The 25447-nt window shown below is 39.4% G+C and overlaps 1 long non-coding RNA gene across 20 annotated transcripts in view; it reads right to left on the bottom strand.

Annotated features, from left to right (window-relative positions):
- The window catches only part of LOC132328850 (uncharacterized), a 53192-nt gene that overhangs the window by 22130 nt on the left and 5615 nt on the right, over positions 1-25447 (bottom strand). For 17 of the 20 annotated variants that reach the window (XR_009486889.1, XR_009486883.1, XR_009486892.1 and 14 more), the window contains 3 exons: positions 19552-24409; positions 19036-19171; positions 11866-12070 (listed from right to left, as the gene is read on the bottom strand). This is a non-coding gene — a long non-coding RNA (uncharacterized LOC132328850). Of the gene's footprint in view, positions 1-3109; positions 3712-11865; positions 12071-14992; positions 15860-19035; positions 19172-19551; positions 24410-25447 lie in introns of those variants that run through there. The other 3 variants (XR_009486886.1, XR_009486897.1, XR_009486900.1) reach the window with 3 other exon arrangements.

Raw genomic sequence — 25447 nt, 5'->3', positions numbered from 1 at the left:
TCTGTGCCATGTGCTTTGTACACCTGGTGGGTGCATCTGTTCCAAACTCTCCTTGTTTCCAGACAGTACCTTGACTCACAGTGACAATGATTAACTGCTGTATCTTGTCTGTAACGTGACATCTCCCTCCCAGCATCCACTTCAGCCTCCTGTGACACAGGAGCAAACTGAATCCACCAATGAAACACACTCTTTTAATCCCTTCTTCAACAAATACCTTCCATTCCTCATTTGTTTCAGAGATGTAGAAGGCAAAGCACCTTCCATGTGGAAATTGCAGGCTGACACCACTTCATGTTCTGCCATCTCGGACCGTTTCAATTGAAAAACAATTAGGTTTTCAAGGTTGTTTAAATAAAAGCTACAACTTTACCCTGCCAATGATTCATAATAATATTTTAAAAGTCTGTTATCATTCCCTTGATTTGGGATTTTGACTTAGAAGAATTGCAGCAGATCTCAAGGATGAAGCTGCGCAGAGGTGCTGAACTTATTGCCTAAGGACATGTATTGCTGGGGTGTTAGATTACAATTAATAGAAAGGGAGTTTTTCAGGTCAATACATAACAGCCTTTCTAGTAAGATAAAAAAAGATCTTGTGCAATTGCCAAGTGGCTTTTTTTTCCTATGTCTGTGTGAACATTTTGTCTGTGATCATTACAAGCGGTCACTTTGCTAACATTAGAAATGCATCTCACTGGGAACTGGTGGTCACTGCTGACACAGCAATAGAAGTTTTCCTTGGACTTCCATCCAGTGACAAACAAGGAAGGAAATGACCACATGGACAGCATGGCTATTTCTTAGGTCATCCAAGTCCAAAAATTGTATTAAAAAATGAGGGCTGCAGGGAAAGGATCAGCATATTGACTGAAGGTAGCAGTAGCAGGTCTGTATTTTCTTTCAAGTAGGTAGGCTATGTAATAACTTTAAATAATATGGTTAACAGCTTTGCTTCTTTCTGTCTGGTTTTCAACAAATATAACTAAACTAGGAATATTAGCCTACAGCTGTCACCAGAACCTGAATATTTCAAATTGGCATGTACTATATATACCTAGTGACCTCCAAATACTGAAAATATGTAATTCTGTTGGTCCAGTGATTGCAGTGTGACTGTTAATGCTGAGGAAGAACAACAGGAAAGTTTTTGACCAAACTGATTTAAAAAAAAAATGGAAATGCAGAGAAAACTTTAGTTCTCAAGCTAGCTCATGATGTTTTTAAAATAGCAGCCTATTCCCATGTGATGCATGGAATGTTAACAACAGGTGAGTTAAAGAGCAATTTTTAATATCATTATTATGTTTCAATACATTCACAATATTTATTACAGTATAATAGGAACTATTGAAAGCATTTCTAATACTCTAGAATCTCAGTAGTAACATCATATCACAACCCCTTTTCTTCCCATATTCAAAGTTTTTTCTTAAGAGAAGCAAGAATAGCAGGTATTGGAAAGGAAGACTTATTTGATTAGTTGTTTTGTTGGGGTTTGTGTTGGTTCTGTCTTTTATTGGTTAACATTATAATTACACCACTTATAGTACTAATATCACTAGAAACATAAGATCAAATATTAACTTTGTGAGTGTCTTGAAAAATACTGCTGGACTTAAAAGGATATTTGATCCTAAAATATCTTTGCTGGGCAATTTCTAAAGATTTCAATCTTACCACATGAATGTACTGCAAGATTAATTTCTGGTATTATTCCTTGAAAGGCAGCCATGTGACTGTTCTGATATTAAGGTAAACCACAATATACTTATTTTATTCTCACGTTCAAGGCTCACACCTTCTTTTGTCTGTTCGAGCAATTGTACAGCTTTTAGCAAGGCCTCTCAAACACTTACTGGTTTCTGTTTGCACAGCTCTATGGTCATTAGAGTTAGAAGTTTAATACAGTGAATAAGTACCTCTCCATGACCTGCTGACTGCCTTCCACATCATGTACTGATGTATTGGAGCCTGATACAGTTCCTATTTTGGATGTGCATGTCTTCAACATTGCATCAGAATTTATTCTTCTCAGAAGTGTCCTAGGATCTTCAGTGAGGACACCAATGTGGGCCTTATTGAGCTCATGTCATATGAAAAACTGATTTAGCCCTGGTTTGGAAGGATGTGTGAGTGCACAGTAAATGGATAGATATGGAGAGCAACCACATTGTGGAAGGCTCTTTTTACCTAACTTTGGGGATCTGAAGTTTAAGCACATAAGACTTCCCAAATGCCTCACTTCCTCTGTCCAACTCATGCCAAGAGAGGGTATCATTTTCGAGAGCTGCCCACATTCCTCTCTGAACTAATGGAGATCTACATGAAACCATAAGGCCAGAGAGCTGTCTTCAGAAGGCTCAGCTTAAGTGAGTCTTTGTAAACATGACAGATCATATCCCTAGAGATTTTATCTTATGTAAAAAATAAAAGAGATACTTTCATAAATCATCTGCAGCAGCATGGGCTATTTTAGATGCATTTGACACAGGTTTTGTGGTATGTCTGCCCTTTGCTGCTGCAGGAGTGGCAGCAGGGTAGACATGCCTTTAGGGAAACAGATGTCAGTTTATCCTGTGATTCATGCAAGGTGTTGAGAGCCCTGATGTCTGGACAATGAATGTGCTGATTGTAGGCTGGGTACCACTGGGTGTGCACTGTTGAGTCCTTCTTCACTGTACTACTTGTTTTCTCATTTATAATGCTGTTCCTAAGTAGTAAGAGCAACTGAAAATAAAGCCACGAACAAACTAGGCACTATATAATGAAAATCATCATCTTCAAGGCTCCTTCTGAAATTCTCAGATCTTGCATTAAAAAAAAAAAAAAAGCCTCTGGTTTCTTCTCATCAGTAATATTTTCTTATATAAGTGATACAGTTAAAAAGGCAGCATAAAATCTCAAAGTCATTGTTTCCCTTCCTTGGGCACTATGTAGAAAGAATTAGAAACTATGCCTGTTTATCTGGCATTTATCTCAAACATGTGTGAACTACCAAAAGTGAAAAGAAGTTATTTGTAGAGAGCAAATATCTTTCCTTATCTACTTTTTCTCCAGGCCACTGAATCTTAACTGGCAAACAGAAATGGTTATGTGGCTCAGTGACTTATCAGTCTTCATCAGAAACATTTATTTACAAGCTGTTTCTCAAAGTTGACTGTATAATACAGTAAATTCAAGTGTTTTATAAGCTAAGAGTCAGCACTTTAGCAAACTGATAAAACATCACTTATATGAACAGTAGCACATCTATGCTTTTGACCCAACAAGTTTGCTTACAGATGAGGTATTAGTCCCAGTCTAGAGGATTAGTTCACTTCAGTACAGAATTATTTCTGAGATTGACAAAGCTAGCTCAGTCTAGCCCCAAGGGATCCCCTTGGTTCATTAGAGGTACAGAGGTTTATACAGAGCATGCTGCACCACCAACCCTCCTCACTCCTCATCCTGACCTTCCCCACAATTACCAACCCCTGCTGCCAGCTTGTCACCGTGAGTCTCTACTGCTCATTTGGATTTTCTTCAAATCCATGTCTTCAAATCCTCTCTTTGAAAAGCCACTGAAGCTCCATTACATAGGTCAGCTGTACACAGCTGGTGAGATACTCCTTTTTGCTGTTTGTTGTGAGGTTTCTTGCACTTTCCTTGGAAGGCACTGCTTGTCCTGTTGGTGCCAATGGCAGCTTAGGGGATTTGCAGGCTTGGCTGCTGTAATCAGTACGACACACCTCTTTGTAATTGTGTTCTTAATGTTCTCCTACCATAACTGCTTCACAGCAATTCCCAAAAAGTCCCAAAAAGGTTTCCTGGACTGCCAGCACTTAAGAAAACTGTATTTGGAGTCTGCCAACACCAATTCCTCTTATTCCAAGAGGAAAGATTATTTTGTACCCAAGAGAAATGAACGGTGCATAGAGAGAAGATCCTGGGAGGTCAGAGTGTAAGAAGGAGAGACAGACTGTTCCAGTCTGTAGAAGACTTTGAAGAAGGACATGTCTCTCTGTGAGCTCTGAAGATGACTTTAGATTCAGTTTAGGGTTCCTTTCTCCTTGAGACACTACCAGTTTTCTTTAATTCTGAAGAAATTTAGAAAGCTAAAGGACAGAAATTATTCCCTTTTTTATCTATTGCCTTAAAAATATGCAGATCAAAGCCATATAGACTGGAATTAATGTAGTATGCAAACTGACATATAGGATCTTTGTGCATTGAGTTTATTACAAATGCAAGTCTATCAAGACACAGATTAAAAAGAAAAAATAACGAAAAAATTAAAATCCATCTTGAAAAATTAATCTAACAAAAAAAAATTTCCAGTCCATCAAAATCTTCATATTTTTTTGAATTTGAGTAGAAAATCTTTTTTATATTTCTCCTTTCCCCCCTATATTCACCTTGAATTCCACCTTCCTACTGTTCTTCAGCGATGCTTATGTTCCCAAGTTCCAACATAAATAGCTGGTCTCTTTTTGACCATCTAGACATAGCCCAGTGTACTTTAACATGCTTTCCAGTTCATCTGCACGGCCCTGTGAGCACATTTGATGGCAGAGGTAGACGGTAGAGTTACTTCCCTACTTGTCTCAGTGTTACAGACCTTCTCTTTAGTCAAGACAACTTTTAAGACAGATATATTTACTACATCCTGTACATCTTTTCATCTTGCAGCCATGGTTAAAACATATCTTAATAGTCACACAAATACAAAATTAAAACCAGGAAAGAGGTTGTACTTTCCTGTTACATAGTTTCTCCATCAGCAGCAAACCCTCACAAAACCTCTCAGTGGGGAGTTAAACTTTGACGTGAAGCATATCTCCATCAAACATTTAGAGTTAAGGATTTAATGGACCATTTCCTCCATTAGCTAAAAATCATGGTAAGCCCAGTGAAAATGAGGGTGGCTGATAACAATTGCAGACATATCCTGTTCAGGTGCCTCCTGCCTGCAAGACATGCCTATTTTGTCTGCCTTTTAGACAGGAATAAGCTGTCTAAAAGGTAGACAAAAGGAAGGACCTCAAAGGCTTGGAAGGACCTCAAAGATTCCTATGAACCAAATAACTATTTCACTATAGCAGAAAAAATTAAGTAAGAGAACAACTGGGTAAAGCCTATAGAATTGCATCCACACAGGCATGCTGGATAGTAACTCCTGTTTTATATATCTTTCTTTCTTTTTACTTCTCTCATGTACTTTTGCAGCTTGCAATTGTTGAACTTATTTTCTGCTTAGTAACTTGCGTGTGTTGCTCACTCAAATGAACTTCTGGATAAATAAAAGGTTGAAAAGAATAATATAAATAAGGCTATTACTATTTAATAAGTGAGTCACAGTTACCTGAAATACAGAAGCAGGGAGGCATCAGCTATGTATAAGTCAGTAAGGCAAATAAAACCTTGGGCTTCACTGCATTAAGAAGATAAATGGCATTAGTCAGCTCTTACCAGAAACTAATTTACTTACTCATTTCACTATTAGATTTCCTAATTTTTTGATAAGTAGATGGTCCTTTTTTTTTGGAAAACCAGACTAACTCTTTTGCTTACCTTCCTCAATCCTTTTTTTTTAGAAAATAAACCTTTCTCACAAAGGTCATAGCTTTTGAAAAACCCAAAATAGGGAAAATGGAAGGAAACATGATCAATTTTAAGAAGCCTAGTGTGTAGAGGGATCTGTGACTCATTCTTTGAAACTGTAAACTTCAGAATTTTGAAGCTGCTCTGGGAAGAGAAACATACAATCCATGTACTACGGGTTTTGGCTTTTTCTTTCTATTCAAATCAGTTTTGAAGCAGCTTTCTTAATTTTTTGAGCTGCCTCTGAATTTGCTCATTTGCTCTCAGTTAGCTGCTCCCCAGCATGCTTTGTTCCTTGCCTGTTCTCCTAAATCAGGAAGACCAAAGACCCTTGGCCATTCCTACCATTTGCCCTTTCTCACCTCTGAGCACCACAGACTGTCAGACTGTATGCTTCACTACTGTGCTAGTGACAAGGGAGCTCTGCTTCTGCAAGAAAGTCAGGACACCAGGTCTGGAATTACCTCCTGGAACACTAATAAATTTACTGGAGACTGAGAAGAGAACTGAAGGAGATAGAGCTGAACATCACCCATGTTGAAGCTGTAGAGTTGAAATAGTCCCTGAGGTAAATGAAAACAAATAAATTGTTTTATTTCCCCCTTTTTTGTGAATGAGACACAACTAGAGGCTTCCTTCTTGGCTTCTGAAGGTGAAGCTGTCCTTTACAAATGCACGGCTTTGCAGAACCAGGAAGAGACTCTTGAATCCCCATCTTAGTGTACAGTAAAACTTAAGCTGCTGGTAGAGCAACCCAAAACCACCTCCCTACCACCCTCAGTAGCACGGGACAAAGACCAAGAACTCGTGTGGTATATTACAACGTGTCACACTACTCGACAAATCCGCCAGGAGAACTGAGTCTTGCATAGGACTTTGATAAATCATTCATTAACAGATTTACTTTCACCTTTGCATGTGGATTAAGGAGAGGGGAATAAAGGGGAAAATGTATTAGGAACAACACAAATGAAAAGAGTATCACATGAAAATCTAAAATTCCCCATCCCACTTTCCTAATTTCTCCAGGGAAATATGTGCATTTGAGAAGGTGTGTCTGTTTTGCTGCCTTTTCTGCCTGATATGGAGACAGAAATGCTTGCATCCTGCCCACTCTCCATCAAAAATTTGACTGAGGAAATAGATCCTCTTTGCCTACAGGCATTCAAGCCTAAACTCCAGACAGAGAGTAATATAATTTCCTGTACACAATGAGGAAGACAGAGAAGTCCCCTTTTCCTGAAAGTGTTGGTCAATGTGACTTAACTTTCAGGCAGTAACATGTTAAAGGGGGCTGTTTCTTGTACAAGGCTAAAGACTGACTGGAGATCACGTATGGGATTGGGCTGTGAGCATATGACAAAGACAAAATACTGTCTGGATGGCTGTGGACAGCTCCAGCAAGGAGGGCTGATGCACTGTGTTGTGCAGGTTTTTGCTTGGCTGAATGTCATGGTAGTTTTGTTCATGGATTTACCTGAGAAAAGCTGCCTGGGAGATCAGCAGGGGCTGCAAGAACCTCTATGCTGCTCCCCCTCTGCCACAAGTGCCAAGACTTTACCAAATAAAGACTAAACATACATCCAAAGGTCCCAACCTCATGACCAAAAGAGAAAACTGAAGAACTTACTGAACACTGAAGAAACAATTTTGAAACTAAAAATTAACTACAGTTAGCCAAAAAAAGAGAAAAACACGCAGTTCAGACTGAAAGGAGGAATAGTAATTCAACAAAGTACCAGGAACAAAGAAAGTAGGAAGGTGAGCAAAGCTCTCCAAGTCAGACAAGAAAAACATTAGCCTGGTGTGCACAGCTGCCAAAACAGAAAAAGAGCCACTTCAGACAACCAGGATGCTCTCAGGCTCAGAGGTAACAAAGAATGGGGAAGAAAGGGCAGTAGAGCTGAAAATGCCTTCATGACTCACAGAGATTGGTAAGTACATGATTACATAAGAGGAGGGGAGAAAATGGCCTCAAGTTGCGCCAGGGGATGTTTAGATTAAATATTAGGAAAAGTTTCTTCACAGCAAGGGTTGTCAAGCATAGGAACAGGCTGCCCAGAGGAGTGGTGGAGTCACCATCTCTGGAAGTGCTCAAAAAACTTGTGAATATGTCACTTGAGGACATAGTTAGGTGGTGATCATGGTGGTGGTGGTGGATTGACAGTTGGACTTGATGATGTTAGAGGTTTTTTTCCATCCTTAATAGGACTACGTTTCTCTAAAAAAAAGTACCTGTAATTTTACAGCTAAAAGGGGAGTAATTAATCCCTCTCAGATCAGTAATGTGCTATGAGGGATGACCACAGTGGAGTCATTCAGTTCCAGGGCAAAAAAATTTTTGAACAGTAGTTCCACAACCATTGAACCTAATAAAAACTCATTTCCCAGAGGGTTCAGTCTTCTTGTGCCACTGAAACTTTAACTAAATTGCACTAAACAGAATTTTAATTGAACTATGCTAATGGTATTCCTTCAAGCTAAGAGATTATGAATGTGCTGGCTTTCAGTCAGTATACTGATCTTATTGCACATCACAGAACCCACCAGTCAGGCCAGATGTTTTAGAATTTGTGGGACAATGAAGCCTTGTTTCCAACATATAAACATTTGGATGTTCAGCTCTCATGCTGATTCCCTGTGCATTAAGGGGTAAATTAATATTGAAGATTTTCCTGAAGTGGAAGGACTTTAACTGAGATATCCTAATAAAGTTGCTTTCTTTTACCTGGCTAACTAATTTCTCTAGCTTTACAGAAACTTACAAAACCTTGAGACATCTACTCATCTGCCAGTTTGATTGAATTTGGCCAAAGATCCAGAAAGTATTCTGGGGACAGACAGATGCTTACTCTAGGGAACACATTATTATTGGATAATATATAGTATAAATAAGTGTTATGGTAATAATGTAAAGAATGGATCTTTCCTACTAACTCCCTATGGTAAAGGTTTGTGTGTTTTGACTGACCAGGAATATTTCTTTCCTGGACACATTCACAAGGCTTTGGCAAGTGCCCTTAGCAAGGAGCATGTATGTGTGTACTCACTGCTGCTTCTGGAAACACTGTTTCTGCAGACAGGGGTTGGCTTGTGCTCAGCAAGGCCAGAAAGCATAATCAATTTTTGAATGTTCAGAGGGTCAAACATTTGCACAGCTGGCATATTATTTCAGAGGGAGAATAAAAAAAAAAAAAAGAAAAAAGAAAAAAAAAGTGAAAGCATTTGTAGGAGGAAAAAACTGCAGGACAAGAACAGAGTGTGTATGATTTTGTAGTGATCTCCACAGCTTCTGGACTCCATCCCTCTAGTTTTGATTAGCATTTCCCTACTGCTTAATTCCAGAGCCAATAAAAGGGTCTCTGTTCTCTATGATTTGCTGTTTTCCTTATAAATGTACACTGACCCTCATTGCTTACTAACAAGGTCCTATGCCAACCCTTCTCTGATATCTACTTCTTGCAAATAGAAAGTCTTTATGTCTGAAATAATTCTAGCTCAGTTTACACTGGAGTGTCTCTGGGGTCAGATTATCACGCACAGCTGATAAGATGTGAAAGGTTTGCCCTGGATGGCTCATCTAACTTAATGTGCTTACCACCCCCTCTGGACATTTTGCCCAGGATAAATCAGATAGTACATCTTCGACCAGTCATGGCTCAAGACTGCATTCAATGCACTATTAAGCAGCTTGTGATTCATGCAGAACCATTATATACCTGAAGGATTTCCCACCACTACCAGACTACAAGTTTATCAGTGTAACCATGTTAAATTGGGAAAGTCTTCCTCTTTACAATACTTGCCAGTACATTCCTCCATGCCTTTCCTTGTACATATAAATAAATAAAATTACATGTGTCTATTAGATATGATATGGTATGATGTGAGATTAGTATAATCTCCAAGGTGCCTGGTCCTAACTGCATGAGATTGTCTCCTTGCCATATGTCCTTGCATCCTGGTACAATTCTGGGCAGGGCACATCATTATGGTATTTGTCCCCCAGGTCCTATGGATAGACTGGTGAATAAATAGCTAATGATTTATTTTCTCACTGTCTTTCATGTTCCAGAAAGTTCCTAAACTCCTAATTGTCAGGCATAACTGAGATATCCCAGAAGAATAAAATATTATAGAATCACAGAATGGGTTTGATTGGAAGGGACCCTAAAGATCATCTGGTCACATCCATGGGCAGAGATATCACTCACTAGACCAGGTTGCTCAAAGTCCCATCCAACCTGGTCTTATTGAACAATTCCAGAGATGGGCAACCCAACCTCTCTGGGCAAAATGTTCCTGTACTTCCCCACCCTCTGAGTAAAGAATTTCCTCCTAATATCTAACCTAAACCTGCCTTCTTTTAGTTTAAAACCATTGTCCCTTGCCCTGACACTATCTGCTTGTATAAGAAGTCCCTCTCCAGCTTTCTTGTAGGCTTCATTTGAGCTCTAAGCTCTTCCCAAAGTCTTCTCTTCTCCAGCCTGAGCAGCCCCATCTCTCTCAGCCTGGCATCCTCGGAGAGGTGTTCCAATCCTGTGATCAACTTAATGGCTTGGCTCTGGACTCCTTCCAACAGGTCCATGTCTTTCTTGAGCTGAGGTTCTCAAACCTGGACATAGCACTCCATGTGGGATCTCATGAGGGCAGAATAGAGGGGGAGAATCACATAGACCTAAAGGAGTTGCTGCCAGAGGAAACTGGATCTCAGCTCTTGAAGCAAACCTGAAGTCATCCTAATGGCAAAAGTCAGCTCAGTAACACCTGAGGAACAGGTTTTAAACTGATGGGCTTGAATCTGTAAGAAAACCCCAAACTGCCAAAACAAACAAATGAAAAAAGAATAGCACGGTGCTTTCTGGTTTGTCTGCAAGCTAGACAGGGTGGAGGCAGACTTATCCTGAGCCCCAGTACTCCACCAAGGGCTCCCAGCACTGCCCAGAGCTCCAGCTGCTGCCAGAAAACACTGCTGGTTACCAAGGAGCAGGACCTCACTGCTATCTACACCAGTGCTATCAGCCCTCTTTGTTGCTCAAACTGAAAGAGAAGAAAGGGGCACATCTCCTTCCTACCCAGCACTTTGTTAACAGCCCTGTTAGTGAAAGATTAGAACCCAAAAGGGAGCAAGGAAAGGAGAACCAAACTATGAAGTAAACTACATGGCATTCTCCCATAGGTGTTTCCACCCTAGGAAAAGGGAACATAAGCCCTAGCAGTATGTCTCACAATGTGTATCAAATTTTCCATTACTTTGTGATAGCGATGTGTGACAACAGTTACACAGAGGGAAGGAAAGGTTTTACCGTGTTGTGGTAATATTGAATGCATGTCTTTTGTGATCTACAGTTACAGGATTATGTAGACAAGGAAAGCTTTGCCTACAGGTTTGGATTTGGGGATTTTTCTCAAATTTGATACAACTGATGTTGCTGGTCAGAGAACTTACAAACCACATGTACATCTATGATCTTGAAACTGAAGTTTCTACATTTCTCCTTTTTTTTTTTTTTTTTGGCTTCTAAAAATGGCAAATATATGAAAGCCCTAAGGAAAATGAGCTCTCTGACACAAAGTCTTAAGGGAAAGGATCCCTACAAGCAGATGGGCCCCACCTTGTAACAAATTGAACAAATAGAAAGTAATTTATCTTTAGGAGCAGTAAGCATCATACAAAAGTTTGCCAAAGGCTGGATAATTCCATAACGCTGCTCAACATGAAGCCATAATTGATTAGAAATGAAAGGTCTCACACCACCACCCTGAGTACTCAGCTCTTAATCAGGTTATCAGGCAGTAGGGCTTTTCTTAATTGATAAAGTCTTTATCAAATGAGGGTGTTATCTCATTGGTGAGGTCATAAAAAGTGAGTCACAGAGAGTCAATAGGGTATCTAGCACAAAGGCGATGGCATGCATTATAGAGGCTAAAGCTAGGCAGGTACTGTAGGTGCTGTTTACTTACAGGCAACTACTAAGTGTTGTGTCTCCCTTCAACCTTCAGAAAAAGCTGTTGTAACCTCATTTTAAGCTGTGCCTACTGTTCAGAATAATTCTGCTTATCGTGTTTTGATATTGTTGCCTTGGCAATGCTGTGGGACATTTTGAACCCAGGGCTTAATTTCTCATTTTCAATTGCCCCAGCCGAGATTTTAATTAAGCTAAGTGGAAGGCATTCTCTGAGCACTGAGCTCTGTGTGGTTAAACTGGCAACGTACTCATACTAAGAAAAGTAAAATGAACACTTTTAATTAAGTGGTTTGCACTTTTACCAAATTTTTACCTTAAGAATAGCTGCCAGTCAGAACTGGATTTCTTATCTTGGAGATCTTTGTGATAATTCCAGGATTCATGCAGGAATTCTTGTGTGACTTTTGTCAAGCCTTTGGCTTTGATTTTCTTCCACTCTTAGGTACGTAACTCATCATTGTTGTACTCTTGCCTGAAAACCAGTGCCTTCTCAGCTTTCTTTTTTTCTTCTTCTTTTCCTATAAATGAAGAGAAAATGACTCCATAAACAAACCCAAGGAATTTAGTTACCTCTTAGGAGACTTCTAGCAAAGTCCATTCCTAAAAAATCCATCCATACTACTGCCATCATCCTGTTGCTAATGCTTTAAGCCCCAGAAAACAATGCACTGTGTTTAAAGAGCTGATCTTGAGATCAGCATGGAAAAGATTTTGTTTCTAAAATTAATTTTTAAACTAAACAAAAACTTTTAAGATGATCAAAGCATCTTGTGCACATATTAGAAATATTTTGTTTCATTGTCAAGTCACTAATAATGCTTTTAAACATAGAATTACTCAAATGTAGAAGGCAGAAAGAAAGGGCTTTTTTTTTAATAGAATATCTAAAGATGGAAGGGACCCATAGGGATCACCAAATCCAACTTATCAGTTGGACTTAATGCACTGGTGGTGGTAGTTAGACACTTCAGGCTTCAGAATCCTTCAGAATTTTAGCCTGGAGGGCAGAAGTGCCCAGTTTGTTGTTAAGCTGTGCTGGGTTTCACTGTGCAGCACCCCTGGCACACAGAGCACACAGACTCAGCTTCACTGTCCCGTTACAAACCATCAGGGATTGGTTTACCAGGCACACTGAGACTGTGGCTTCTCCCACCTTTCTTCTCTCTTAGGTATGCAACACAATACTCTGGTCAGCTGCATTAAGTGCAATGTTTTATCCTCTGCCAGAAATGGTATTAAACATTACGTCAGATGGAGAAATGACTTCATTCCGAGAGCAACAAAAGAGCAACTGTAGCTGGAAAATGCTTCCAAGCAGTATTGCAAAAAGAATGACCAGAAGAACAGGAAGCATCATCTCATACAGGAAATTAGTAAGTCTTTAAGATTAAACAAATTATGTCCATTAAAATTTTCCAAGGAAAAAATCCTTCCAGTGTACTCTACAAAATGGTGTAAAAGCTTTAGCTTCAAATAAGGTGAAAAACTGCTAAAGACCATCCCATATCCTGCTAAAGCCAACAGCCTGCAAAGAAAGCATTCACATTAACATAAGTGCCACAGATCCATAATTGTATTATCAGAGAATCTAAATGGTCTTAGGGGAAGGAGAAACTCTAGGCAAAGATCTTCCTGCCACTGGGTTTGAACAGGTAATTCTGAACAAATTTCTAGCCTCCTAGACAGAAGAAAATCCCAGTTATCACCTGCTATTAGACCCATTCTGTCCAGACTGCCCTCAAGAGATCAGGTAGTAGAGCACTGCTCAAATGAGCATTGACATTACTGATTAAAAATATTGTGTGCAATAAAAAAAAAAGGCTTATTCAGCTAAGAGGCTGAAAGTTTAATTTGTATGTTACTTCTTAGATTTGAAAGCTCCACTGTCCTTACAAAGGCACGTCAGCAAAACTGGAAATAGAGTCTGTGTTCCATGATGTATCCATATGCACAGGAGTTCATTGTACCAGAGCATCTGTGTCATACTAGGACCAGTGTAGTAATAAATTTTGAAGAAGATTGGTTTACTTAGTTGGCATATGTGAGATAATAAATACAGAGCGTGTTTTCCAAATGAGAACTGGATAATCTCTGATTACATGGGTTTATCCTGGTAATGAAGGGCACATAGTGAATAGCTTAGACAATTAATATTGGAATGGAAAGTCTTATTTCTACCAACACTGAGGCAACTTTGAGCCTTAGCTCCACGGACTGCAACTCACCATCACCTAACTGCTATAGAGTACTGTTCAACCTGTGTTGTGGTTCAGTGGCTTCCTGTTAGACAGCTGCCATCAAACCACAACATTGCCTTCCAGAAAGGCAGCTCTTTATGGTCACGTAGAATGGCCTAATTTCCAGATTTCCATGGAGGTGAATGCAGCTAAATTACTCAAGCTGCATGCAGAAGATCACACTCGAGAGGTACTCAACCCACAGATTTTTATGATAGCATCTTTATGTCAGTAGGAAAGTAATGGGTGTGGTTTTAGAGAATTTTAGGTAAATTCTGAGCTCATTGCTTGACCAGAAGCCTGTGTTAATAACACTTGCAGTGGTAAAGCCAGTGCTGAAGGCCTCAGCAGTGTTGTGGCTGGCTCAGTTGCACAGTTGCAGCCATGACCATGTTGTAGGCTTGCTGCCTTCTCCCAGCTGGCCTGCTCTGCAGCAGCAGAGAATACTCACAAAAGTCACCTTCTGAGTCCAGAGCAGACACCTGGGCTGGGGGACCATATTCCCTCTGAAGTCAAAGGGAATCAAGCAAGGAATCAAGCTCCTCCTGGGGAATATTTCAGCATCAAACTTGACATCCTGCTATTCTCCCCTAGGGATACAGCTGCATGTATACTGTATAAAGGACACAAGCACATGGTGTACTTTGCAAGTATCTGGCATTGCCTATAGAGGCAGAGGTAGAAGGACACAAATTCCCTGTTCATGATGCTCAGGTACCCTGGGATATTTAAAAGGGCACTTTTTCATTTGCACTGTGTCCAGGCAACTAAATCCTACATCTGGGGTCTAAAGAATGATGTCCAAAATAAGGCTGTGCCTGGGAATCCCCAGTGCTTCCAGAGGCAAGAAGATAATAAAGTGTTAAGGAGCATCAGTTCAGTGAGACCATGAGTTCATGACAAGGAATCATTCATGTCTTATGAGTGAGGCATCTGCTCTGTTCATGAAAGAGTGAATTCCCATGGGCTTTGAAATCCCCTTTGACATGGGCAGGCATATCACTGGTTCACACTTGCTGAGCTTTAATTCTCATCACAAGTACAAGCCCACTTCTTCTACAGTCTAGAAAACTCTTTCTGACAGAAAAAACCCTGACAGAACTGCAATAGTATCCATGGTCTTTTATATTTATTCCATGAAAATATAAATAAATTGCATCTACATCAATAAAGCTTGTAAAATGAAATTATAAGTATTCACAAAAATCAAGCTAACAAGCAATACCTTTCCCCTTCTCCTATACCAATAAAATAATAAAAGTCAATGTTCCAGTCTTTGATAAGTGGCAAATGGAAAAATCAATGAACAGTGAACCCCATGTTCACTGTTATGGAATAATCAGTGGAAAAGGGCTCAAAACCTTTTTATAATGAAATTAGGGTAACTGAAATATTTTCATATTTGGTAAAAAACTGGATTACCTCTGTTTTCAAACCAAAACAGCCCCCTTTTATTTTTTTAATCTGCAGGGCTGCTGCCTAAGAGATTAATGTTTTGAGTTTTCATTCACAAACCTCTGCAATATTGGCTGCTGTGGAGATCAGATCCCAGTATGGGACATCTCCAGCCTGCCCACCAGTTGTGGCAGCCCTTATTTGGGTTGTGGGGTCATGCAGTTGGTGTGATTTGACTCCACCACTGTCATGCCTGCCTTTATCAAGGCTGTGCAGCTCACCCCCTGTTTGTAGATAAAGCACGAGGTGGTGTGGCTATCACTTACTTCCTGCACAGCTGCTCCTTGTGTCTTCAAGGGAATGGAGCCAAATAGGAACAACCTTGAATGTGGACCGTGCCAACAGGATGCAAGTGACCCACCCCCATGGACAGCTTCTTTTTTGCTTTTGTTTCCAGAGAACTGATGTACAGTCCTTGTTACCACTGAGGAATGTTGGTTTGCCACTGGCCGTGGGTGCAGAGGAGCCAACTGACCCCGTGGGCTCTGAGTGCTGACACCAGCCATGCAGAACTGAATCTTGTGATCTCCCAAAACATGTCCACCTCCCTGTGGACCTGGAGTGATGGGAGCCTTCTGCTGGGGGGCATTCCCAGGTGAATCAGCAATAGAGTCCCTAAAGGTATAATGAGAGAGAAGCCTTTTGCTACTTAGGCCTAAATAAGAATGAGCTCTTATGACTGACTTAGTCAATACTTGACTAAGCTTGAATCAATACTTCAGAGAGATGACTTTATACAGCTGGTTAAAAAAATATATATATAAAATGGAAAACTCAACTTTTGTCTTCTGTCACCACAGTTCCTGTAATACATTTTATATGCTGTCAGAAATACAGACTTTTAAAACCTGAACTGGAAGCTTGATTTGGGGCACAAGGGAAATATCTGGAAAATGCTAACAATTCTGTTCAGTGTGTGGTGGGTTCATCACCTTTTCTCTCATGGGATCATGTGAAGGGTACTAGGTAGCTTGTGCTCACTCCCATGATTTCCCCTAGCAAGTATGATATGTTTGAGTGCTGATACTCCCCTACTTGCTATCAGGAAGGGGCTGAATGGGCACACAAAAAGTAGCCTGAGCTGCATTCCTCATTGACCATAGCACCTGCTTGGTCAGACTATGCTACAAGAGACCCAGGGTGGGTAGTAAAATCATGTAAGTAACAATGGGAAGTAAAGGGAGGGTTTGAAGGGGGAGAAAATGCAGGCTGTTTGTTTATTTGCTCATGTAGCCAAATATAAGAACTGACCCAGAGATTTGTTGATTTGGGACATCACCCAGAGTTGGATTTCAGCACCAGTACAGGAAAAAGTCAGATTGTCTGAGCCAATAAGTTTGAATGGGTTCCCATTTCTCTGGTTATTAACTGGCATCTGAGAGCTGCTAAATCAGTAAATTTTTAGCATTTCTGGATCTGAACTCGACAAGCTTGACTTGCTCATCCAGTTACTGTTGCACGTGCTTTGACATCAACTTTAGCAAGGAGGAGGATTTGAACCAGGAACTCCTATAAACAATTTTTCTTTGAAATCAGATTAGCAAGTCAGAAATGCCAAGTGATAAGAGAAGACTTTCCTCCACAAGACTTCCTTTAGCAGCCCTGAGTCAATGGCATTGGGAGGACATTAGCCTTCATATCCACCCTACACAGGGTAGAAAATTGATTCACTGTCATCATGAAAGTTATAATTTTACCTTTGCTTCAGTAAACTATGGAATATAATAAGAGCTGTATTAAAACCACACATACCTTCCCTATTTTAAAAGGAAAAGGTATTATGCACCTGGAGGAAAATTTGCCCAAAATCTGGATTAAAAAAAAGGGGGGGAAATAAAAAAAAAGGGGGAGAAAAATCAACCTGCACTGTCTTTGCTTCCTGGTTTTAACATTAAGGTCCTTTGTAGGCCAAAAGTGAGCCTTCCAAGTGAGAGATGGAAAGCTTCTTTTTGGGGTGAAGCGATAGAGGTGGAGAGATGTTTCTTTTTTGGAAGCTGTCTGGTCACTGGAAAGATCATTTTGGCAAATTTATCCTGGCTTAATATTCCTGACTAGTTCTTCCAGTTGCAATCCTAGTATAGATTGGAGTAAATCAAGAAGGCCCTTGCTTTTAGGTGTGCACAGCTGCAAATTGGCATCACACCTACAAAATACACTCTTTGGAGTGTCAGATACACTAAAGCCTGTGGTTCCTCATCCAGCAGGCACGCAAGATGTACTGAGGGAGGAGTACTTGGTGAACTTGTAGGAGGGCAGTTTCTCTTCTAAAAATAACAAAACAGTTTTTCTTTCTTTTCCTCTGTTAAACCATAGTGATATGGTCTTTCTCAGACTCAACACGTATTTTTGGGGATAGAACTCTAGAATGAAAAGTCAGATTAAAGCAGGATGATATTATAAGCAATTTAGGAACCTGCAACTATCCAAACTGCCAACAGCAGAAAAGTAACCTTTAAACCAGAAAAGTAACCTTTAAACTTTAAAGAGTTTTTATACTTATGTCTGTTCTTAAGGTCATTACCCAAAAGATTTGCATTACAAATATCTTCAGGCCAATTATTAAAATACTACTGCATCACATCATATCTACATCTACAAAACTGGATGGGTTATTCTCCAAAAAGCAGTTTTCAGGTGGGTATTCACATGCTGGTTCACTGATCTAACAAAACCTCTCACACCTAACCTCTCACATCCTAGCTAAAATGGAATCCAAGGAGGTGAAAAACTCAGTGTGAAATGCACTCACTGGGTGTCTTAAATCCAGCAGTGAGTTTCATGGTCCTCCTCTATTGAGAGTGGAGAGAAGCACCCCCAGAGCATCATTCAGCCCATCTAGAATCTGACAGCATAGCAACATGTAGCATAGCTCCACCTGAGGTTACAACATTCTGTAGCAAGCACCATTAAAAAGCAGCATTTAGGAGTTGCTTCTGACACCTGACCCAAAAAGACAGGTCTCATTCCTTTGTCTTGATCAATTTTAACACATAAGAAGAAAACACATTGTACTGCAGGGGAAATGGAGCCAAGCTCTGTACATCCAGGGTTTTCATGCACAGGCTCTAGTTAGGGCTGTGATCTGTTATCACTGTGGTGGGTCATTACCCACAGGTATGAAGTTGCTTCTGTCAATATTTGCTCAAGTCTGCAAATAAATGGATTATTGGAATGTATATGTCTCTGCAAAGATTTACATGTTAGATTTGTCGTTATCAGATCGCAGAGGGTGTAACACAAATTTGACCACAATCATTCCAGAGACCTAAGCTTCTTTCTCACCCTGGCATTATACCACAGGTTTCAGAGGAATATCATCAGCAGGACAGAGACAAGATCAAAATACATTAAATAAATGCAGAGCAAGCAAAAATTCTGCTTCTCTTACTTTTTTTAGGTTTAGTGTGAAATACCACAATTAAAAGACTTCTCATCTGAAACAGTTTTAAAGATAAAAATGTCTTTGTAAGCTAATGTGAATGTTCTTTCAAAAAACACAACTCCAAAGGAAATGGAAACAAAAAAACCCAGGAGAAATTACTTCTTTTTTTCCATTCTCATTTTCATAAATGTCTAAAAGATCAGGGAGGAGAATGTACTGAAAATTGATTTGACACCCCTTACATATCTTTGCTACATATCTGGTGGAAAAGTGTTTTTTCCCTCACTGTATAAATTTTCTTGCAGCTGTGGTTCCTACTTTAAAGTGGATAAAGGGGAAAGTGCCAGAGAGGTGAACAAAAGAGTGCAGATTTTTCTATCATACCTGAAAAATTGCCTATAGCACCTACCTTATTAAGCTGTCATGGAAGCCAAGACTGTGTTGAATCATGACATCAGGATGTTCCAGTCACTGGGAGAGTTCAGGTTCCTTTGAGGTTTGTGGTTCAGGGTTCAGCTCAGACAGAGAATTGTGAGGTTTCCTGACTGAAAAGAAGGAAGGTGTTTTTAATTCATATACTAGTGCAGGAATAGTATGTTCCACTGATAGGGAGGGAAACTCTTGTTGGACTTGGCTGAGAATATTCATTCTTTGAACCTATAAAGTGGACTTTCAGAGATGCTCTCAAACCAAAAGATTCTTTGAGCAGCACGTGTTCATATTCAAAAGTAAAGCCAAGGAATTTGGTTCTTACAAGGCACAGGAAATGAGGCTGAGAATTTGAGTTCCAAGTGGGTGATAAAGTCCATTTTTAATGCTACACAGTACTACAGTCAGAGCTACCAGCAGTGGGCATTTATAGCACTGGCATTTAGTACTTGTACTAAATTATAATAGCATTGAATATTAAAAAACCCAACCAAACCTCAAACAGCTATGGACTTCAAAATTAGTCAGGTCAAAGGGTTGGAGGAATGAGGGATTTTGAAAGCCTGTAAAGGAAAAAGAATCATAACTGTAAAGGAAAAAGAATCATAACTGTAACTATCATCTTTACTCCTGAACATTATTTTATATATTTGCTTTTAGTATTTTTTCACTTCCTGTTTGCATGAAAATAGTCTTTCACAAACCACCTCCATTAGACTTGTTCCCAAAAGAATTTATTTCAAATCAAACTATATTACTGCTCTTTTTACCCTTTTTTCTTCCTCAGTGTGCATTTTCTTTTAAAAAATATTTATTTCTCTTTCTATTTTATTTTAAACTCAGCAACTTTCTGCTTGATATTTTCTCAGTTAATGCCAGACAATTTTTTCCTCCTCCTTCTTATAAGTACCCTTTTTTAAGAGCTTCTTGTTTGATTTTTTCTGATATACATATACCTATACCTATCTCAAGCCCTTTATTGTAACATTTATGGGTTTCATATATGTGTATTCTGCTTTTTCAATATTGTTTCTATGCTTTCTTTAAAGGGAAGTACTACACTTTAATTTTCCACACACTGGTAATATTTTTATTGGCCAGATAGAGAATATAAGTTCACACGTTAGTGTGTCAGAGGGAAGAGTAATGAGTTTGCTTTTGTTTTATTAGATGTTAAAAATGGTTTACCAGTTTCTGAGAATTAGTTGACACTTTTTTCCTCTATACCTCATCCCATTGTAATTATCTATGACGTGTCCATGCTGCTCTGCTTTCATATCTCTTCTGGTTTTGGCTGCAATTCTAAGATGTAAATGGCCAAGCAGTCAATTTATCCACTAAAATCAGTTGAAACAACAATGTCTGTGAGGCAGCAAAACTTCTATCTTTTTAGAGATATTTTAGTGCATTAACAAAAACATTTACTCAGTGAAGGGCCTACATGCTTCAAGATTTTTTTTTTCTCTTTTCTTTCTTTTCATTACTAGGAAAGTGATGCAGCTTTCCCCCTTCCCTGGGCTTACACACAAAATCCAAGGTTTGCCCAGATGGGGAGCTGTTATGGGTGAGCTCCACAACCTCCAGGACAGCAGGAAGCTGTCACTGGATGCTCTGTCAGGTAATGGGCTGACATGTTTCTTCTGCTACTCTGCACAGCAAACACAGGAATACAACATAGTTCAGCATCCTTGGAGAGGTAAAACTGCTTTATCCAATAGCTTTGGGCTTTGGATCTGAATTTTAGGAGGAGCTGCTGGCTATGAGACTCTAACTCTGGGAAGTGCAACTATGAAATCAGAGGGACTTTGGACATAATTAAATTGGAGAGTATTATATCTGTTAATGTCTAGCACCTTTTTGTTCCTGGGAGCATTACTTGGGGACTGCTGCAGATTCCAAAGGAGTAAATCATCTCAACCTCTTCCCAGAGATCTACATATGATCCATCACCCATCTGAATAGACACAGGACTAATGGCAAAATAAAGCCCCAAGCTGACATAGAACAGGGATCCTTATTTCATCCTAGAACTGATAGAATATTTCAGAAACCCACTGAGAAGAACAAGGGTCCCATACACTTAAAGGTGACCTTGGATTTTATCTCTGTGTACGGGGGGAGATGAGCTATTTCTTTATGAGCCATTCTCATAATTAGTCTTTACCATCAAAAGGTATTATCAGAGCTGGCTGGTCACTGGTGAAAATCTTGTTTCCCACCCCAATATAAAACCAGCTGGTTTCCAGCCTTTTTCATTACTACCATGTTCTTCTCTTTATTCTTGCTCCTTCCAACCAAGTCACTTCTTCCTTCCTGGTGATCTGTGTGGCACTCCTCTAAGGAGCATTGTTGGAAAAACTGTAAAAGGGTCATTGTCAAGACCATTCTCTGCTCTGTACACTGCTTTCTGTTGCCATGGCTGCTGAAGTAGCAATATATAGTGTCTGTCACTGTAAGCACTGACTGAAAGCCTCTGCCATCAGCTCCACCACACAGTGGCTGCACCTTGAAGGAGGTTCTCATGGACCTCCTCATGCCCTAAAGAGTTGTTCCTACAAATGGTACGTCTTGGTTAGCTCAGGTCTGTCATAACAAAGATAAAAGAAGGAGAAACATTAGCTGTGGGTGACTGACTGAACACAAATAACTATAGGGTAGAGGTAGAGAGTATAGTTTAAAACACAGTTAATATCCCTCCTTGGCCTAGTCCCAGCCTTAACTGTAACATCTTGAAGGTAAATGTTAGAGGGGGCAGACATTTTTCCTGCAGGAGATTTCCGTCTTGCACATGAAGTTCTCCTTTTATGATTGCCTTGTGCAATGCTGTGAGCCCAGCAGAACGGGCTGTGGCAGGGTGTTTTGGCATTTCAGTCTGGCACTTGGTCCTTCCAGCCCATGGAATGCCTCCAAGAGAACAGGTGAGCAGTGGCTGAGCAGATCAGCTGATTTCATACACGTATCCACGTTCCTTGACCTGGATGAATATCTGCAGTAATTCTTTGCTAATATTTACTCAAAAAGTTGCACTCTGTGTATAATGTACTATATCCTGCTTCCATGCGTTCTACTTTTTGCACTTATAAGTACATATAAGGACAGAAGTTCAGCTTCTCTTTATATGTTCATGACTTCATACCACCTTCCATAGTCACATTCTCAAGACTGGCTTCAGGTCATCCAACACCTTCATTTTTCTTAGGTCATTGTTCCTGTACTGGCCTATCTTCCCTAAATTCCCAACACTTAATTTTTACTAACATAAGGTCTGAGCCATGTATTGTAAAATAACAGATATTGCCTGCTACAAATGTGGAACAGGAAAAGCCCAGTTTGTAATCAGAGGTAAGAGAAAAGAATGTCATCCAGATCCAAACTTTTCAAGCATTTGGAAGCTATAAGTTATGGTTTTGGTGTTAATGTTCAGGTGTACATCTGAGTGGCCTCAGTGGAGGGCAGGGAATCCCAGTTAAACATCTCTTTTCTAGGGAATACCAGTAGCTGTGTGCTCCTCTCTTACATCATGAACCCAACTCATTAAATCAAGAGAGCTACATGGAAGTAAGTAGAAGAGGGCTGACTCACAGCACCCAAGTATTTACCTCTACTAATTTTTGGTAACACAATAGAAATTTTCCAGTTAGGTGAATCCAAACAATGGCTTCCTATGAGACATTTGATGCAAATATTTATTTAAATTTATGTCAAATTTTCAAGGGTTTAGGGAGAATTTGTACCAGAACAGTGATAGAGGACTGTCAAGGGTGTTCAAATAACAGATGTTTTTTCTCATTAGCTTAAATTAAATTATCATGTATAGATAACAAAGAATCAATACCCAACTAGAATTCTTGCTTTAACTTAAATATTTAGAGAGTTTAAATGTGAGACTGAAGTGCAGCACAAGCTCTGTTCTGAAACCTCATTTAATGGACCAATGAAATCCCATTTGGGGACATAATTTGCAAGAAATATGAATCTTTTATAGCTAGATATTCACGTGCACTGATTTTGGGATAAAGGATTCCTATCCTACCTAAAGCGTTATAACTGGTTTAAAAATTGTTTATACATTGATATAATGAGCATTCTTCTCTACAGAACAGGCTGAATGCAAACCTAATGCTATGTGTTCATTTATCAAAGTCAGTTTACACTCATTTATTAAAAATTGAGCTGGCCAATAATTATGCCACGAGGTTTACCTCACAAGTTTAACTGAACTTTACCTCCAATCCTAGTTTGATTTACTTTTTTTTTCCTTTTAAAGAGACTTTTCCAGTCTTCCCAAAGGACTCATGCACATTATAAATACCTTTATCTTATTTTTAAGTCTTACATTATTACATAATATAAAAAAAAATTAAATATTAGCAACAGAATTTCCTTTAAGTCACTCTCTGTAAAAATTCAGTAATGGCTTCAGTGGCACCAGCTGCTTTACAAAGATTACTGTCTTTTGCCTGGATGGCTGAAGAACTACTGCAGTGATCAGATACCTCTGGAAGTCTGGTTATCAAAAGATATATTAAATGAGATCAGCAAATGTCTCAGGGAAGAATTTCACAGGGGAGCCAGAGAGTCTGACCTGGCAGAAAAAGCCAGTATTAGCTGGTCCAGGACACTGCCTTCTTTACTTCATCTAGATAATCAAACAGCAGATGAAATCAGAAATGTTAAAGAGTTCTGGAAAAAACCTACTTTCATCCCACCATTCATAAAAAAAAAGTAATTTTTCTAAGCAATACTTTTCTTTGCTTTCATATGAAAACAGAATTTGTCTAAGGTTTACATATTCACTTTGTACTGAGACCCTGATTTTTTTTTTCTCCTTCAGCAATAGATCTGCAGGGACGATGCACCTTGAGGCAGTTTTTCTTTGGGTGATTAGAGCCGTCTTTCCAATCCTTTGCACTTTTTGTTGCTACACAAAGCAAGAGACACAGGTGAAACATTAAGGACTCCAGCATCCCTGTCCTGAATTGAGTGGAGATGTGTAGCAATTTCAGGAAATTCACTTTTGACTTGGAAATCTCTGCTGTGCTCCTCCTCTTCTTTCATTTTGATCTTGAACTAGCTAATCCTGTTTTCCTCTTAAACAGCATTAAATCTGACTATCCTACATAATCCCAAAATAGCATCACAGTGTGAAAATCATCACTTTCAATGATTTCCCCAGTGTAACAATCATGTTGGAAATGCAACATAATTTTTTCCTACAGTAGGGTAGGTGTTACTTTCTAAACTTAGCAGAAGCAACTTCCCAGCTGGCAGCTTGAACAAATATGGAAGAACAAACAAGTAGGTTGGATTCGATGATCTCAGAGGTCTTTTCCAATTTAATTAATTCTGTGATTCTGTGAAATAAAAGTAGACAAACATTCTGTAACTCCCAAAAATGGCAGATAAAAACAAGGGATCTAGAAGCTGTTTGTTGAAACAAATAATTGTCAGAATAAGTACCTCTAACTACAACCATCTGTCATTAGGTTCATGCAAATGCAGAATTCAACTTTAACTCATATTTGCATGTATTAATTTATATAATAATAATTAATTCTGATTAATAATGAGAAGGGTCAAAATCATCCTCCCTTATTTTCTGACTCTACTAACTCAAAAAATGGCCCTTTCCCCCTCTGTGCACCAAAGGATTCTTTGATCCAAACTGCCTCAGCATCCTCACTCCACTCTCAGTTTAGCTTTGCTCCTTGAATCCCTACTTTGTTGCTTGCCAGCATAGAAAAGGAGCTAAAGGGATACTCTGCCTTTCCTTAGCTGCAGTCTTGTCACCCCCCTGTAGTCCTGCTAGGAGAAATAGTCAGGAGTCATCAGCCAAATCCCTGTCTAACAAGTGGGAAATGGGACTTGGAACCAAGCCTTGATTTGGACTGAATTTCACTGGGACAGCATCTGAGTATTTTCAGAATATAAAGTATTACACTTCTGAGATGTGAAAATGTGTGGTTTTGTCAACAGGATGTTGCACTTGCAGGTATCCATGGTCTCAAACAGCCAAGCAAACAATCACAAGCCACAGGATAATTGCACAGAAGTTTGTGCAATAATTAATTACGGGGACTACAGGGTCAATATATTTCATTAATTCAGTTGAAGGTTCTACTACAGATAAAGACAGAATATACTTCAGAATCTGGGTTTTGATCTGACTGGAGTGTTTTTGTTCAAAATGTTAAATTTCCTGGCTGAAATGTGTTATCTTAGAGAATATAATTATGGAAAGAAGCTATGACATGAGCATTGGCAACACGGATTTCTGAGGGTTCTGCTCATTTCCTGCTGTCTCTGCAACATAGCTCTCAATAAGAACATTCCCTTTCAAGTGTGTTGCTCCCTGTTTAGTCAGTCAAGAGCGAAGCTCTTGGGATTCAGGA

This window comes from Haemorhous mexicanus, chromosome 6 (genome assembly GCF_027477595.1).
Source record: "Haemorhous mexicanus isolate bHaeMex1 chromosome 6, bHaeMex1.pri, whole genome shotgun sequence".
Lineage (NCBI taxonomy): Eukaryota > Metazoa > Chordata > Aves > Passeriformes > Fringillidae > Haemorhous > Haemorhous mexicanus.
This window is presented reverse-complemented; position numbering and strand designations above follow the sequence as displayed.